This window comes from Schistocerca cancellata, chromosome 1 (genome assembly GCF_023864275.1).
Source record: "Schistocerca cancellata isolate TAMUIC-IGC-003103 chromosome 1, iqSchCanc2.1, whole genome shotgun sequence".
Taxonomy (NCBI): Eukaryota; Metazoa; Arthropoda; class Insecta; order Orthoptera; family Acrididae; genus Schistocerca; species Schistocerca cancellata.
This window is the reverse complement of record NC_064626.1, coordinates 162729269-162747056: the sequence shown is the minus strand read 5'-3', so window position 1 is coordinate 162747056 and position 17788 is coordinate 162729269. Positions and strand designations below refer to the sequence as shown.

Here is a 17788-nt window from a genome sequence, read left to right as displayed (position 1 = left end):
GGATTGGTACCGACAGGGCATATGCACCCTTGTTTCATGATCGAGGAAAGCCATAGAACGGGATGGAGATTACGTGGAAAAATAGGTTGTGTAGATAGAATACCACTCTATCGTGTGTATAATTCTCATTACGTTCAATAAAGAATTGTTGAAGAAAAAACTGCGGTGCATTACTTTCTGGGCAACCCTCAAAGTTGAAGTTTCAAATACCTTTATGACCGTTCGGCTTAACTGAGCTACTGATGAGTAGAAAATGTCTAGGGTGTAAATGTTTGCCTACTCCGTAAATCTTTATGATTCCTACAGCGACGTGGTAAGGTCATCGTTGGACGTTTATGAAGCGAATTTTGGGGTTCGTGGCCTAATGAATTGATGAGGACGTGGGACGCTGTAGCAGATTTCATATAGAATTTGATGGATTTCTTCTTGCTGATTTGGTAGATTAATGGTTACCATAAGTGTTGCCTAAAGTGTGTGTTTAGAATACAGTGGAGAGCGTTCTTATATCCCCAGAAACCTTGTTGCGAACAGTCTGCAGTCGTTCCAGAAGCGTGTCGGCTGCTATTGACCACACTTAACAGCATCTGGTCATCCACCTCTATGTTTTCCGTGATTTTCCTAAATGTGGTCAATTCCTTTGAAAGGACACGGACGACATCCGTCCCCTTCCTTAAAACATTCGGAACTTATACCCCATCTCTAATGACCTCCATGTCGACGGGATGTTAAACCTTAATCTTCCATATTATTGCTATTCTTCCGGACTACACAAAATGGCCGCATGGCACGGAAAGAGTCAATTTCACGTTGACAGATAATGTGTCACTCTTTGAGGCCGCATGCAATAGATAAAATAGGCTGCACCGGTAGTGTGCGACGTCTGAGTCAATCTCTTGTCTATGGAAAGCTCAACATAATTACCCATCCCTTATACAGGATGATTCAGAGGTAACTGTACACACTTCGTGGGTGTAAGATATACATCAATATAAGAGTAAAACCTTAAATAAATTTTTGTTTGAAATTGCTTTTCTTTCAAGCTATGATGCATGTCATTCTGCATCTACATTTATACTCCGCGAGTCACCCAATGGTGTGTGGCGGAGGGCACTTTACGTGTGTAGGCACTACATCATGGGCCAGTACAGGCTTTTGGCGTGTCGTGTTCGCCTGCATATCGACTGATGTTGCTTAGTACGCCCCTCTACACCGATCGGTTAGTTCCGGCACGAAATGAATTTCTTTTTTGACTTCGGTGTGGTCCGTTGCACTCAGTGGCGCGTTGTAGTGTAGCGGCACGAGACGTACTAATTACATTCATTCTGTCGGTAGTTCATAGACTGCAGCCCTTGTGTACGGTACAATGGCGTACACAGACGGTGAATACGCGGACATGCACCTCCTTTAGACGCAGCAGAAGGCAATGCATGAGCAGCAAAATGACGGTATATGGAAATGTTTCCAAACAGCGCCAAACCATCAGAATTCACAGTTGTGGACAGGCGTTTAAGGGGCTATGGTATTCATTGTGTGCCACGGTTAGGCCTGCCTCAACTGGATGGAATGGCTGTTGCGAACATTTTGGAAATGGTAGATGAGGTTCCGAGGATGAGTACTCGCCGTACAACTGACACCAGATGTATTGTACCTGCTTCGGAGACAGCAATTCCACGTATTTCACCTGCAGAACGTAAGTGACCTGACACTTGAAGACTATCCTAGACATGAGTATTTCTACCAGGGGTTACTGAAGCGCCATGCTGCTGATCCACTGTTCGGTCGTCGGGTCGAGTTTACGGATGAGAGCCTCTTTACCCCTACGGATGTGGTGAAGGCTTATAACATGCATGTGTGGGCGTATGAGAATCCTCGCCGTAGTTACAATACGACGTTATCAACATCGTTTTGCAGTAACATTTGTTGTGGTATAGTGGACAATCCGTTACTCAGACTGTACGTTATTCCACATCTACAACTACATCTACATCTACATGGATACTCTGCAAATCACATTCAAGTGCCTGGCAGAGGTTCATCGAACCACCTTCCCAATAATTCTCTATTATTCCACTCTCGAACAGCGCGCGAAAAAACGAACATCTATATCTTTCCGTGCGAGCTCTGATTTCCATTATTTTATTATGATGCCCATTTCTCCCTATGTAGGTCGGCGTCAACAAAACATTTCCGCATTCGGAGGAGAATGTTGGTGATTGAAATTTCGTGAGAAGATCCGGCCGTAACGAGAAACGCCTTTCTTTTAATGATGTCCACATATGAATTATTTGAAGTCTCCTGAGTGCGCCACGTTTCCGTGACTTCCGACAGATAGCGTAGCTGCAGGACAGGTTCAAAATGGCGTCTTCTTTGAACTTTCTCGACGTACTCCGTGAATCCCATCTGGTAATGATCCCACACAGCGCAGCAGTACTCCAAAAGAGGACGGACAAACGTAGTGTAGGTAGTCTCTTCAGTAGGTCTGTTATATTTTCTAAGGTTCCTAACAATAAAACACAGTCTTTGGTTTGCCAGCCCCACAACGTTTTCTGTGTGTTCTTTCCAACTTAAGTTGTTCATAACTCTAATTACTAGGTACTTTCTTTAGATTTGACTGACTGTTATCGTGTAACTGAAGTTTATCGGATTCCTTTTAGCACTCATGTGGATGACCTCACACTTTTCATTATTTAGGGTCAACTGGCACACAGATATCTTTTCTAAGTCGAATTGCAGTTTGTTTTGATCTTTTGATGATTTTACTAGACGACAGATGGCAGCATCATCTGCAAACAACATAAGACGGCTGCTCAGATTGTCTCCCAAATCTCTTATATGGATGAGGAACAAAAAGGGCCTATAACACTACCCTGAAGGACGCCAGAAATCACTTCTGTTTTACTCTGCGACTTCCCGTCATTTCCGATAGGAAATCATGAATCCAGTCACATAACTGAAGTTGTGTTTCACAAGAACGATGTTTTCTAAATCCGTGTTGACTCAGTGTCAATAGACCGTTCTCTTCGAGGTAATTCATAATGTTCGAACACAAAATATGTTCCAAAACCTGCTGCATATTGACGTTAAAAATATGAGCCTGAGATTTAGTGGATTACTCCTAGTGCCTTTCTTGAATATTGGTGTGGACTGAGCAACTTTCCAGTCTTTGTGTACAGATCTTTAATCGAGCGAGCGGGTGTGTATGACTGTTAAGTATGGAGCTATTGCATCAGCATACTCTGAAAGGAATCTAACTGGTACATAGCTTGGGCCGGAAGACTTGCTTTTATTGATTTAAGTTGCTGCACTACTTCGAGGATATCTACTCCTAAGTTAATCATGTTGTCAGCCGTTCTTGATTCTAATTCTGGAATATTTACTTAGTCTTTTTTTGGTGAAGGAATTTAGCAAGGCTGTGTTTAGTAACTCTGCTTTGGCAGCACTGTCTTCGATAGTATCATCATTGCTATCGCTCAGAGAAGACACTAATTGTGTCTTGCCATTAGTATACTTTTCACACGACCAGAATCTCCGCCAGCCGTTGTGTACGAGCGGTTTGCCGGCACGGTAGCTCAGCGTGTTCGGTCAGAGAGCCGGTTGGCCTATGTAATAAAAAAACTGAGTGGAAGGATCAACATACGAACTTGACCGGATGTCATGTGACATCCGCAACGACCAAAGGCAACGATCAGAAACGAAAAAAAAAAAAAAAATGCCGGCACGGTAGCTCAGCGCGATCGGTCAGAGGGCTGGTTGGCCTATGTAATAAAAAAACTGAGTGGAAGGATCAACATACGAACTTGACCGGATGTCATGTGACATCCGCAACGACCAAAGGCAACGATCAAAAACGAAAAAAAAAAATGCCGGCACGGTAGCTCAGCGCGATCGGTCAGAGGGCTGCGTACTCTCTGTAATAAAAAAACAGAGTCAAGGAATCAACGATCAACTTGAACGGATGTCTTGTGACGGCCCAGACAAAACGCAACGAACTATATCGAACAAAATGAAAAAAAAAGCAGTTCTAGGGCGCTTCAGTCCGGAACCGCGCTGCTGCTACGGTCGCAGGTTCGAATCCTGCCTCGAGCATGGATGTGTGTGTTGTCCTTAGGTTAGTTAGGTTTAAGTAGTTTCTAACTCTAGAGGACTGATGACCTCAGATGTTAAGTCCCATAGTGCTTAGAGCCATTTGAACCATTTTGAACCAGAATCTCCTTGATTTCTGCCTCTCCTTGATTTCTGCCAGGTTTCGAGACAAAGTTTCGTTTTGGAAACTGTTATAGGCATCTCGCATTGAAGTCCGCGCTGAATTTCGATCTTCTGTAAACGGTCACCAACCTTAGGGATTTAGCGTTCGTTTAAATTTGGCGTGCTTTTTTCGTTCCTTCTGCAACAGTGCTCTGACCTGACATGTGTACCATCGGGGATCAGCTTCATTATTGTCGCCGAAGTGGCGTCGACTCGAAAGACTTGCATCAGGCGAACGGTCTACCTGACGGGAGGCCCTAGCCACACGGCATTTTCCAACAGAGCCTGCAAGATTTCGAGAGCGGTAAGAGGTGGAACACGTCACTGTCTTCGCCTACATGGACCATTTTGAACATCTTCCGAGGTAGATGTAATGCACGCAGTTGTGTTGAATTTCGGGTCCCTTCATGTTGTTGGTTTTTGAAGAAAAAGTAGTTTTGTGTTGTTTGTGGTGCACTTGTGTTCCCTACTAAGTTAGATATCTTCTGGTCAGACGAGTCTCGTTTCAAATTGTATAGAGCGGATGGACGTGTATGGGTATAGGAACAACCTCATGAATCCATGGACCCTGTATGTTAGCAGGAGACTGTTCAAGCTGGTGAAGGCTCTGGAATGGTCTAGGGCGTGTGCAGTTGGAGGGGTATGAGACCTCTGATACGTCTAGATACGAGTCTGAAAGTAACACGTACGTAAGCGTCCTGTCTGGTCACTTCCGTCCATTCATTTCCATTGTTTATTCCGACAGATTTGGGCAATTCCAGCAGGACAATGCGACACCCCACACGTCCACAATTGCTACAGAGTGGCTCCAGGCCATTCTTGAGTTTAAACACTTCCGCTGGTCACCAAACTCCTCAGACATGAACATTATTGAGCATGTCTGAGATGCCTTGAACGTGCTGTTCAGAAGAGATCTAGACTAATTTGGGACCGCTCTATCGAATGAGCATCTAAAATTCCGCTTTAAAAATGATTTTGTATGTAACAGGAAACAAACCGTCACTTTGCGTCGATGATGGGTGTCGTATGAAACACTTAGTGATTAGTGTCTGTTTTGGCTGACTCCAGCTACACACACATTGCAACCACGAAATTGCAGATATCTGCTGAAACGCCAGAGAAACTGTGCCTTAGGAGAGTACCATCGTCAAGTTTGATGGTCCTAACACGATTTTTTTCGAGATGGTAATTAGAACTTATTCTTTTTGGCCATCTTGTGTCTCACGCACATTTTTACCAACGATCGATGACTTGTTTATAAAAGTCTTCATTTCGACTGTTTGAAAATTACCTCATCATCATTCTAGAAATGGAAACTGTGCAATGGTTTCTTCACCGGAAAAAAAGGATAAAGCCACTTAGTGCCAAGTTAGAATACTGAAGGCGAGGCTAAATTAAACAGGCCAAAACAGCAACAAGTTCTGTGCAGGAGGCAACCTGGGACGTTGACATGCAGCAAAAACACCTATCTTGAGAGATTCCCGCAACGCTTGGTCTTGACAACATTCAGTAGCCACATCAGAATACACACAAGATGTTCACTTCGTCAGGGAATTTCGATACTATGCCCGTCTGACGGTTTGCCCCTTAGGAGCATAATATGTAATACATACATACATACATTAATCTTTGTTCCACAGATCATGAATACGACATTTCGTAATGATGTGGAACGTGTCCCTTTAACATAAGTTTTCTTTACACAAAATAATAATAATTTTTTTTTTTTTTTTTTTTTTTTTTTTTTTTTACATTCACTACTTCATATCTATGAATCTATCATCTCTTGAGTAGAAGGAGTTGTCACTCAGAAATTCTTTTAGTTTGCTTTTAAATATTGGTTGGCTATCTGTCAGACTTTTATTACTATTTGACAAATGACCAAAGATTTTTGTGGCAGCATAATTCACTCCTTTCTGTGCCAAAGTGAGATTTAATCCAGAGTAGTGAATATCATCCTTTCTTCTAATGTTGTAGCTATGCACTTCGCTGTTATTTTTGAATTGGGATGGGTTATTAATGACATATTTCATAAGTGAATATATGTATTTCGAAGGTAATGTGAATATCCCGAGTTCTTTAAATAAATGTCTGCAAGGTGACCAGCTATTATTCTGATTACACGCTTTTCTGCAATGAATACTTTCTCTCTTAATGACGAATTGTCCCAAATTATGATGCCATATGAAAGCAATGAATGAAAATAGGCATAGTAGGTGAATGAAAATAGGCACAGTAGGCTAATTTACTGATATGTTTACCACCACAACTTGCAATAACCCTAATAGCATAAGTAGCTGAACCTAACCGTTTCAGCAGATCATCAATGTGTTTCTTCCAATTCAATTTCTCACACACCCAGAAATTTTGAGTATTCTGCCTTAGCAACAGACTTCCGTTCATAGTCTATATTTATCAATGGTGTTATGCCATTTACTGTACAGAATTGTATACTGTGTTTTTTCAAAATTTTGTGAGAGTACATTTGCAGAGAACCACTTAATAGTTTTCTGAAAGACATTATTTGCAATTTCCTCAGCTGATTCTTGCTTCTTGGGTGTGATTACTATACTTGTATCATCAGCAAAAAGAACAAATTTTGCATCTTCATGAATATAGAGTGGCAAGTCATTAATCTACAGGGTGTTACAAAAAGGTACGGCCAAACTTTCAGGAAACATTCCTCACACACAAATAAAGAAAAGATGTTACGTGGACATGTGCCCGGAAACGCTTAATTTCCATGTAAGAGCTCATTTTAGTTTCGTCCACCTACGCGCAATGGAGCACGTTATCATGATTTCATACGGGATACTCTATACTCTACCTGTGCTGCTAGAACATGTGCCTTCACAAGTACGACACAACATGTGGTCCATGCACGATGGAGCTCCTGCACATTTCAGTCAAAGTGTTCGTACGCTTCTCAACAACAGATTCGGTGACCGATGGATTGGTAGAGGCGGACCAATTCCATGGCCTCCACGCTCTCCTGACCTCAACCCTCTTGACTTTCATTTATGGGGGCATTTGAAAGCTCTTGTCTACGCAACCCCGGTACCAAATGTAGACACTCTTCGTGCTCGTATTGTGGACGGCTGTGATACAATACGCCATTCTCCAGGGCTGCATCAGCGCATCAGAGATTCCATGCGACGGAGTATCCTCGCTAACGGAGGACATTTTGAACATTTCCTGTAACAAAGTGTTTGAAGTCACGCTTGTACGTTCTGTTGCTGTGTGTTTCCATTCCATGATTAATGTGATTTGAAGAGAAGTAATAAAATGAGCTCTAACATGGAAAGTAAGCGTTTCCGGAGACATGTCCACATAACATATTTTCTTTCTTTGTGTGTGAGGACTGTTTCCTGAAAGTTTGGCCGTACCTTTCTGTAACACTCTGTATATTAAGAACAATAAGGGACCCAAGACTGAACCTTGTGGGACACCATTCTTGATACTCCCATTTACAGGACTCTGCTGGTTTTTGTACACTATCTGTACTGTTAATTTCCACCTTCTGCATTCTTCCAGTTAAGTATGAAATAAACCATTTGTGCACTGTCCCACTCACACCACAATACTTAAGCTTATCTAGAAGAATTTCATCATTCACACAATCAAAAGCCTTTGAGAGCTCACAAAATATCCCAATGGATGATGTTCGGTTATTCATTGCATTTAATATTTGATTAGTGAAAGCATATATAGCATTTTCTGTTGAAAAGCCTTTCTGAAAACCAAATTGACATTTTGATAGTACTTCATTTTTTCAAATATGTGGTGCTACTCTTGAATACATTACTTTTTTGAGAATTTTGGATAAAGCTGTTAGAAGTGAGATTGGGCGGTAGTGTTTAGCATCAGATCTGTCCCCTTTTTTATCACCCATGTTTCCACTGCTTAGTTTGCGCCTTTGCGGCTAACTGAAAGCGTCGTGCGCTGGCAGCAGCAGTTGTTGCTGGAGTGACGTCAGCAGCGCCGGCGTGGCGCGACCTACCGTATTGTAGTTAATTGTCTGGCCGCTCTGGAGAAGGGAGCCGCAACCCAGTTCCGCCGGGTCACCAGTAATCTATTTGTGTTGACCTGAGCCATTCTCAGACGGCAAAAAAATAGAAGAGCCAGCTGGAGGAGCCAATACGTGGGAAGTAATAGGCCTGAAGAAGGGGGAACACGTGACACGTGGAATGCTGACGTGGCGGAGTTGCTAAGGGCGTTCACAGGGATAGGCAGTTGATGACACCGCAGCATACTGACTTACGTAACTATAGCTTGTACAAAAGCAGACCGACATCCGTTTCTGATTCAGTGCATACGCGTTCATCCGTTATCTTCACGTCAACTACGAAAGACATTTTACAGGTAAATATTCATTAGTGAGTAATTAACCAGTATAGAATGTTCATCTGATTCACTATAAGTCAATTACTATCTTCGAGTTGCGTGTTTTCAGCTGCCCATTGTGTGTACCGTTCTTCTTGGGCCATGAAAAGTGCAAATTATTTAGATCAGTATGTTACTCGTATAATCACAATAATTGTGTGGAAATAAGGACGATTTAGCAGAATTAGATTAGTTTACTGCATGTTCAACAAAATATTAGAATCAATAATATTTTCATTTAACATAAAGAATTTATTAGAAAGGATCATAGTCTCAGACTATTCGCAGACAAAGCTGCTGTTTACAGGAATTTATCGTCGCTAGGCGATTGCAAGTAACTGCAGAACTACTTACACAATATCTGCGAGATAATGACAATACAAACAGTACGCGAGCAGAGCATTAATGGAAAATTTCTCCAACTTGTCACACAGAGTAATGGCCTATATCACACTTCGGAGTCGCATGAAACAGAATGAACGCTTGAAATCAGCAGTAAGAAAGTGGAAGACTTAACATTTTTTGGAAGAATTCTGAGAAAGTAGGGCGCAAAATCAAATGACTCTGAGCACTATGCGACTTAACTTCTGAGGTCATCAGTCCCCTAGAACTTAGAACTAATTAAACCAAACTAACCTAAGGACATCACACACATCCATGCCCGAGGCAGGATTCGAACCTGAACTTAGAACTAATTAAACCAAACTAACCTAAGGACATCACACACATCCATGCCCGAGGCAGGATTCGAACCTGCGACCGTAGCGGTCGCTCGGCTCCAGACTGTAGCGCCTAGAACCGCACGGCCACTCCGGCTGGCCTCGGGTGCATCTGTTAAGGAAAAACATCGTACATCTATGACTCTAGTTGGGCCTCTCTTAGAATATTACTCCAGTGCTTAGAGTCCAGATCAAGTCTACAGAAAGGAGACATTGAAGGAATTTAGAGATGCGTTGCTACAATCTAACAGGTCAACGTAGCCCTAACGGAAATTTTACAGAGACGCTAAGAAACATTAAATTTAAATCGAAGGAACAAGTGGAAATGTTTTTCCTCGCTTGTGGATGATATTAACACAACACAACTTCCGTAACACAGAATACCTGTCCAGGCAATAGACTCATTAGGTGCGGGTCAGTGAGTATGAAGGTAAGTCAGTAAATAACAGGAAGTTCATTATAACTTTCATGCAGATGTATGCATAAGGAATTACCGAACGGTTCTCTCGTAGTCTTCGAAAAGTACAAGTGTACAGGTGAAGGTGGATCCTGAGCAGGATTCATGAGGGTATGGGCATCTGAAGGAAGTTATTTTGGAAATTAAAGCTTTATTTAAGCGCAGTTTCATGTATTCTGGTGTACGGAATAAAACTGGGCGCGCTCAAGTCGGAATGCCAGACCATTAGCCAGGCAAGAGTATCATGGAAGTACCGAGCGGTTATAATTAAAGTTCAGCTAGTCACAGAGGTCCATTGTGGGATGTAATTACCGTATGTCAGCGAATGATGATGATGAAGTCCCATACTCCGTGACAGAGCGTAGGGGAACGATGCAGGAGACCCGCACCGCCGTACTAGGCAAGGTCCTAGTGGAGGTAGTTTGCCGTTGCCTTCCTCCGACCGTAATGGGAATAAATGATGATGATGAGGACGACACAACACCACCCAGTCATCTAGAGGCAGGAAAAATTCCTCACCCCGCCGAGAATCGAACCCGGCATCCCGAGCTCAGGAAGCGAGAACGCTACCGCGAGACCACGAGCGAGCCTTCGAAGAAAATCTAAAGCGTTAGTGCGGAACCGACTTACACTGGTAAACGTTAATTTCAGTCTTGGCCACCAGGTGCAAATTTGGACTGTGAACGCAAAAAAAGTATGGAAATGTTTTTACATGTAACGGATTAGTAACGTACATGGGCAGAAAAGGTCAAACAAGTGAGAAAGCCATAATATGATTTTATTATTAACCGATGCTTACACAGTTTGCTCAATATGAACACCGAAAACGTCGATGATTTGCTATACACCGCCAGATTTGAACATGGTGGCCAAAACTGGAAATATTTTTTTCGGCGTAAATCGATTCTGCGTTAACGTATTACCATACGTACAAAGTTTCGCTGCCGAACGATACTTGAAGCCCACACTGGACCTCCGTGAGTAACTGTAATGTAATTATAACCTCACATATGTGGTTTTTGTTTCTGGACGAAATTCGAAAATATCAGGAGGAAGAGGAGACAGTGCAACAATGCACATCATGCCTAGCTGGAGGCTGGAGCCAGAGGGAGCGTCGTTGTAACTTGGTCCGGCGTTCCAGCAGTCAACAAGCGACTTCTCTCCCACGGTCCTCATTGGCTGTTCATAGGCAGCGCGTACGTGTAGGGTCTCCTCGGTCAGCGCATTTTATGGGAACAACCACCGCTGCTGAGGTGACGATCCTATTCGGCACGCCAGAATCAATTGAGACACTGAGAAACACAGGAGCCCGAAGCACAGATACAAAGTATTGAGAAAAAGAATTAGTTGTGAAAATCGTATCTGTAGGCAAACCACAAGCCTCATACGTTTGACTTGCTTTTTAATCGAGTCTCACAACCCTATATTTCCTATAAAAGTCATGAATCCACAATATGTTATGAAATTTTGATTAATATTTTGAATTATTATTATTAGTGTTACTCCACAAAATTTTCACATATACGCTAGTGACAATAGCGTCTTTTCGAGTGCTATGGCCGCCCGAGGTGGCCAAGCGGTTCTAGGCGCTTCAGTCCGGAACCGCGCTGCTGCTACGGTCGCAGGTTCGAATCCTGCCTCGGGCATGGATGTGTATGATGTCAGTAGGTGAGGTAGGTTTAAGTAGTTCTGAGTCTAGGGGACTGATGACCACGGATGTTAAGTCCAATAGTGCTTAGAGCCATTTGAACCATTTGACTGCTATGTAGTCTGTAGTTAATGTGAAACTAGAATCAGAACATAAGAACAGATACTAAATGCACCACACACGGAATTAGGACCTATCGTAATACTTCATGGTCCTCATTCATTAAGCACATTCTCAGACTTGAGTTTCAGATAAAACGTCTGTTCACTTTACAATAAAATCTAGTAGTCTTAGTTTATTTGTTTCGAGTTTAATCAGGTAGTTTTGTTGAGTCTTTGTGTTCCAAGATTGGTATTTGCCTCCCACCTACGAATCTGTGCACTAGATTTTTCAAGTAGCAAATTGTGGTCTCCTTCGATGTAACTTGAAGAAACTGGTGGTCTCCGACGAAAAAAAAAAAAAATGGTTGAAATGGCTCTGAGCACTGTAGGACGTAACATCTGAGGTCATCAGTCCCCTAGAACTTAGAACTACTTAAACCTAACTAACCTAAGGACATCACACACATCCATGCCCGAGGCAGGATTCGAACCTGCGGCCGTAGCAGTCGCGCGGTTCCGGACTGCAGCGCCTAGAACCACGTGGCCACCGCGGCCGGCGGTCTCCCACGACTCCAATGAATTATAATATTACTTCAAACAACAGCTCATAGCAAGAAATCTTCGGCGTGCATTTTACAGACTGGAATGCTGAAACAACGGAATGTGAGGTTATGGTAGAGCATTCGTCCAATAGCTTCCAGCTTTTATGAAGAGATGGGCGAATCGTATACATACAGCGTAGAGGTACAGGACTGATAAAGCTGGTTCTCCAAAAAGATCAACGGATATCAGGAGTTTGAAATCGACAGCGGTGTACTTCAGGCCCTCAAGGTTGTCAGCGCATCAGTTGTATTCGAACATTGCAGACAATTTAAGTGAAAAAAATAGAAATACCAAATAAATTCGCGATCCCCCCTAGGCTACCTACGCGACCTGCACACGAATACGAAACGGGGCAGTAAAGCGTATAGCATCGCCAGTTTCCGTTGACGGGACGTTAATACCTAGCTCTCTCTTACTGTTTATACTCGGTTCCATCTATCTACAAGTTTGCAGAGGCGATTCGAGACGTACCACACACTCATAGAAGACAAAAGAACCATCCAAGAATTCGCATTAGCCGATTCAGAAAATTCACGGTAAACCTAAAACTGTATGGCAATGCTAGTCTCTTAACCATTTCGGTACCTCATTTGGTAGATTAAGTGTGTAGAAAATCTCTGTCGATAAACAAGTCACTAATCTAATTCATAAGTACCCCTGAAGCCGGCCGGAGTGGCCGAACGGTTCTAGGCACTACAGTCTGGAACCGCGCGACCGCTCCGATCGCAGGTTCGAATCCTGCCTCGGGCATGGATGTGTGTGATGTCCTTAGGTTAGTTAGGTTTAAGTAGTTCTAAGTTCTAGGGGACCGATGACCTTAGAAGTTAAATCCCATAGTGCTCAGAGCCATTTGAACCAAGTACCCCTGAAGAAATGTAATAACGGAAGTCGAGTTATTTTTAAATAAAATGTATTGTAAAATGATCGCCTTCAAGGCTACTACAGATAAAAGAGTTTCAAGCAGAGATGTTTTAACTTAATTCTTATTCTTCTTCTGCTTTACGGCCTCATTGCACAACTTCAATCAATCGTTTTCTGATCATCTTCTTCAAAAGTTTCTTTCCAAATTGCCCAGTACCTTTCCAATCGGTCTGATCTTTTTTTGTCATGCCTCATCTCTAAATACCCTTTCCATTGTATGTCGTTTGTCTATTTTTGACCTAAGTCTTATTTTTATGTTTTCCAGCTTCTTTAAATTTTGTGTTTTGTTTTGTAAATCGTCTAGGATTAATTCTAATTCTTTCGTATGCTCCCTTATTTCCTTTATCCATCCTACTTGTTGCTTCCTGTTCCAAAGTTCTTCCATAATTTTAGTTGAATTCACTGCAGTAAATTTATTCAATATCGAAGCTGTACCTTTTTTATTCATAATACTACCCATGGATACAGAGCAACATATCCATTCGTTGCCATCATCCACAATATCTGTACGCACATCTTTGGAAAAATCATTCAGCTGTGGTAATAAGCCACACTGTCTACATACACTAAAGCGCAAAAGAAACGGCGCTGCAGTCGGTAACGCCTGTATAGAACAAAAAGTGTATGGCGCAGTTGTTAAATTGGTTACTGCTACTACAATGGCAGGTTATCAACATTTAAGTGAGTTTGAATGTGGTATTATAGTCGGCGCACGAGTGATGGGACACGGCATCTCCAAGGTAGCGATGAAGTGGGAATTTTCCCGTCCGACCATTTCGCGAGTGTACCGTGAATATCAGGAATCCAGTAAAACATCGAATCTGCGACGTCACCGCAGTCGGAAAAGGATCCTGCAAGAACGGGTCCAACGACCCGACCGAAGAGAATCGTTCAACGTGACAGACGTGCAACGCTCCCGCAAACTGCTGCAGATTTCAATGCTGCCCCATCATCAAGTGTCAGCGAGCGAGCCATTCAACACAACATCATCGATATGGGCTCGTGTTGCCTTGATGACTGAACGACACAAAGCCTTACGCCTCGCTTGGACCCGTCAACATCGAGACGATGACTGGAAACATGTTGCCTGGACGCACGAGTCTCGTTTCGAATTGTATCGAGCGGATGGACGTGTACGGGTGTGGGGATGACCTCGTGAATCCATGGACCCTGCATGTCAGTAGGGGACTGTTCAAGCAGGTGAAGGTTCTATAATGGTGTGGGGGGTGCGCAGTTGGAATGATATGGGACCCCTGGTACGTCTAGATACGACTCTTTGACAGGTAATACGCACGTAAGCATTCTGTCTGATCACCTGCATTCATTAATGTCCATTGTGGATTCCGACGGACTTGGACAATTCCAGCAGGACAATGCGACATCCCACGCGTCCAGAATTGCTACAGAGTGGCTCCAGGAACACTCTTCTGAGTTTAAACACTTCCCCTGGCCACCAAACTCCCCAGACATGAACATTACTGAGAATATCTGGGATGCTTTGCAACGTGCTGTTCAGAAGAGATCTCCACTATCTCGGATTGTAATGGATTTATGGAGAACCCTGCTGGATTCATGGTGTCAGTTCCCTCCAGCTCTACTTCAGACATTATTCGAGTCAATTCCACGTCGTGTTGCGGGACTTCCGCGTGGTCGCGGGGGCACTACACGATACTAGGCAGGTGTACTAATTTCTTTGGCTCTTCAGTATACACTCCTGGAAATGGAAAAAAGAACACATTGACACCGGTGTGTCAGACCCACCATACTTGCTCCGGACACTGCGAGAGGGCTGTACAAGCAATGATCACACACACGGCACAGCGGACACACCAGGAACCGCGGTGTTGGCCGTCGAATGGCGCTAGCTGCGCAGCATTTGTGCACCGCCGCCGTCAGTGTCAGCCAGTTTGCCGTGGCATACGGAGCTCCATCGCAGTCTTTAACACTGGTAGCATGCCGCGACAGCGTGGACGTGAACCGTATGTGCAGTTGACGGACTTTGAGCGAGGGCGTATAGTGGGCATGCGGGAGGCCGGGTGGACGTACCGCCGAATTGCTCAACACGTGGGGCGTGAGGTCTCCACAGTACATCGATGTTGTCGCCAGTGGTCGGCGGAAGGTGCACGTGCCCGTCAACCTGGGACCGGACCGCAGCGACGCACGGATGCACGCCAAGACCGTAGGATCCTACGCAGTGCCGTAGGGGACCGCACCGCCACTTCCCAGCAAATTAGGGACACTGTTGCTCCTGGGGTATCGGCGAGGACCATTCGCAACCCCAGGAATGTGTCAATAAAGTTTCCCCTTCCTGGGACAATGAATTCACGGTGTTCTTATTTCAATTTCCAGGAGTGTAGTTTAAGCAGTATTGTTACTACTAATGGGCATGTGCGACTCGCAATAATTTTCGGGGATATACTTTCGCAATAAACATTTAGAATTTATCAATCGATATAGAAAGTTATTGTCGCTACACAACAAGCATGTAAACGGAAATTAAACGTCGTAGGCAAGACTGCAATGAGCGCAGTGGTGAACACTGTTCTCGCAGGATGGCGGTTCAAATCCCCTGTCCTGCCACCCTGATTCGAGTTTTCCGTGGTTTCCTACATCGCTGGAGGCGATTATCGGGATCTTCCTTCGCAAAGGACCTTCTGGCTGAGTTCGTTTCAAGTCCTCTCCTAACCGAGCTTGTACTCCGACTCTAGTGATCTGACCGAGCGAGGAGGCGCAGTGGCTAGCATACTGGACTCGCATTCGGGCGGACGACGGTTCAATCCTGCGTCCGGCCATCCTGATTTAGGTTTTCCGTGATTTCCCTAAATCGCTCCAGGCAAATGGCGGGATGGTTCCTTTGAAAGGGCACGGCCGACTTCCTTCTCCGTCCTTCCCTAATCCGATGAGACCGATGACCTCGCTGTCTGGTCTACTTCCCCAAACAACCCAACCCTCAACTCTAGTGATCCGGTCACCGATGGGATGTTAGAAATAAATTGTGGTACCGAACTGCAAAGTACAGAACGATATTTCGTTGCAGTTAATCCAAAAAGACAACATCAGACTTTGACGGCACAAAACTTGTCTATCAGCCTCTTAACATTGAAGTGTATCTTATCATTGCCGATACCATTTATATGTCCCACAAATCGATGTGCGATTGCTGTTAAGACGGGTGCACTTAGAGCGGGATTATCGCACTTCAGCTCTAATCAGCTGCTATCTCGTCATGTTCCCACTTCTGCAAAAGTTTCTTCATTGCTGGATTGCTTTCGCATTTCTACACAGTTCTAGTCTATTGCGTATTATGCTCATTAATGAAGCGACGCAAATATTCCATTACTCTTTGAAGTAATTACAGTCGTTAGTGTTCCCAACAACAGTAAAAACCTATTTTTCTTTCAATTCCTGTGTAGCGCTTAAGTCATTGCATTTAGGAGGCGTGCGGTACAAATTTTTGCTGGCCGGGCTGATATAGAATTTTCACGGATTCCACATGTTTTACCTTCACTGCATACCACTCGTGTAAAGGGAAAAATTTCATTGCGTTTACGGTGTATACATAAATTTTATTTCGCTAGCTTCCACTCAATTTTACTACAGTTCTGTACTGTCCTGTTCAACATGTTCCTTTACCGTGAATACTGAATTTTTAACGTTCTTCGTGTAATTTTCTATATAACGTTCTTTTTTCATTTTTCATTTTAAATGTAAATCACTAATTCTAATTGTGAACGGCCGGGCTAGTGGTCCCGCATTCTTCTTCCCGTCAACAGATGGCAGCAGTGTCCATAGTACTGTCTGGTGTCACTTTGGCATCGACTTCGGTTTTAAATCACCTAGCCCTACCGGTGGTTTTTAAATTCTTTTATGGATTTTTTTGTTTGTTTATGTGTATTGCTGCATGTAAAAATTATCTCCCGTCTCTTGCTAATTTCAGTACAACACCTGAAGATGGGCGTATGAGAGCCCGAAACCGGTCGTGTTCTGAATAAAATAACCTTACAACTGTAGCGGTATTTTCAACCTCCGGTATAATACTCAGTTGCGGATGTTCCTCCGAACCTTCTCCCGTCTTGACACCCTCGTTTAAATCCCTATCATGGCGCGACAGCACCGTATCCTTTTCAACAACATACGCTCCCTTCCCGCCAACAAGACCCTCTTCCTGCACACCCTTGCCACCCACCGCGTGGATGCCTTCCTCCTCAATGAAACCTTCCTGCAACCCCACCTCACAGTCCACACTTCGCCCTACCTCCTCCACCGCTCCGATACTCCCCTCCTGATTGCGCGTGGCGGAGTTGCCGTAGGGCACCACCGCCAGATCCCCGTTCGGCTCCAACCTCTCCTTCCCGACCCCACCGAACACCAGATCCTTAGTCTCTTCTTCCCCGGCCTTACCGTTACCTGCGCCACCATCTATGTCCGCCCCAACGCTCCTATTCCCTTCGACTTCCTCTCCCACATCGACCGTACCTTCTCCTCCTACGTGATCGCCGCCGACCTCAACATCCATAGTCGTTCCGCTGCCCAGTTACGGCGGTGGCATCAGTTCCTCTCCACCCTTCACGGCGACCTCATCCCCATCCCCCAGCACACCCGTCCCGAATCCAACTCTACTCCCGATGTTATTCTCTCCTCCTCCATCCTCGTTGGTCGCATCACGGTGGATGTCCTGGAGCCTATTGGTAGTGACCATCTCCCTGTCCTC

General features: G+C 44.1%; 2 protein-coding genes across 4 annotated transcripts in view; one reads left to right on the top strand and one right to left on the bottom strand.

Annotated features, from left to right (window-relative positions):
• Window positions 1–17788, bottom strand: part of LOC126167908 (organic cation transporter protein-like) — a 168842-nt gene that overhangs the window by 130253 nt on the left and 20801 nt on the right. The window lies entirely within an intron of this gene.
• Window positions 8568–17788, top strand: part of LOC126167862 (organic cation transporter protein-like) — a 313728-nt gene continuing 304507 nt past the window's right edge. For both annotated transcript variants that reach the window (XM_049920514.1, XM_049920511.1), the window contains exon 1: window positions 8568–8607. The gene's annotated coding sequence lies outside the window, so the exon portion shown is untranslated. The remainder of the gene's footprint in view (window positions 8608–17788) is intronic.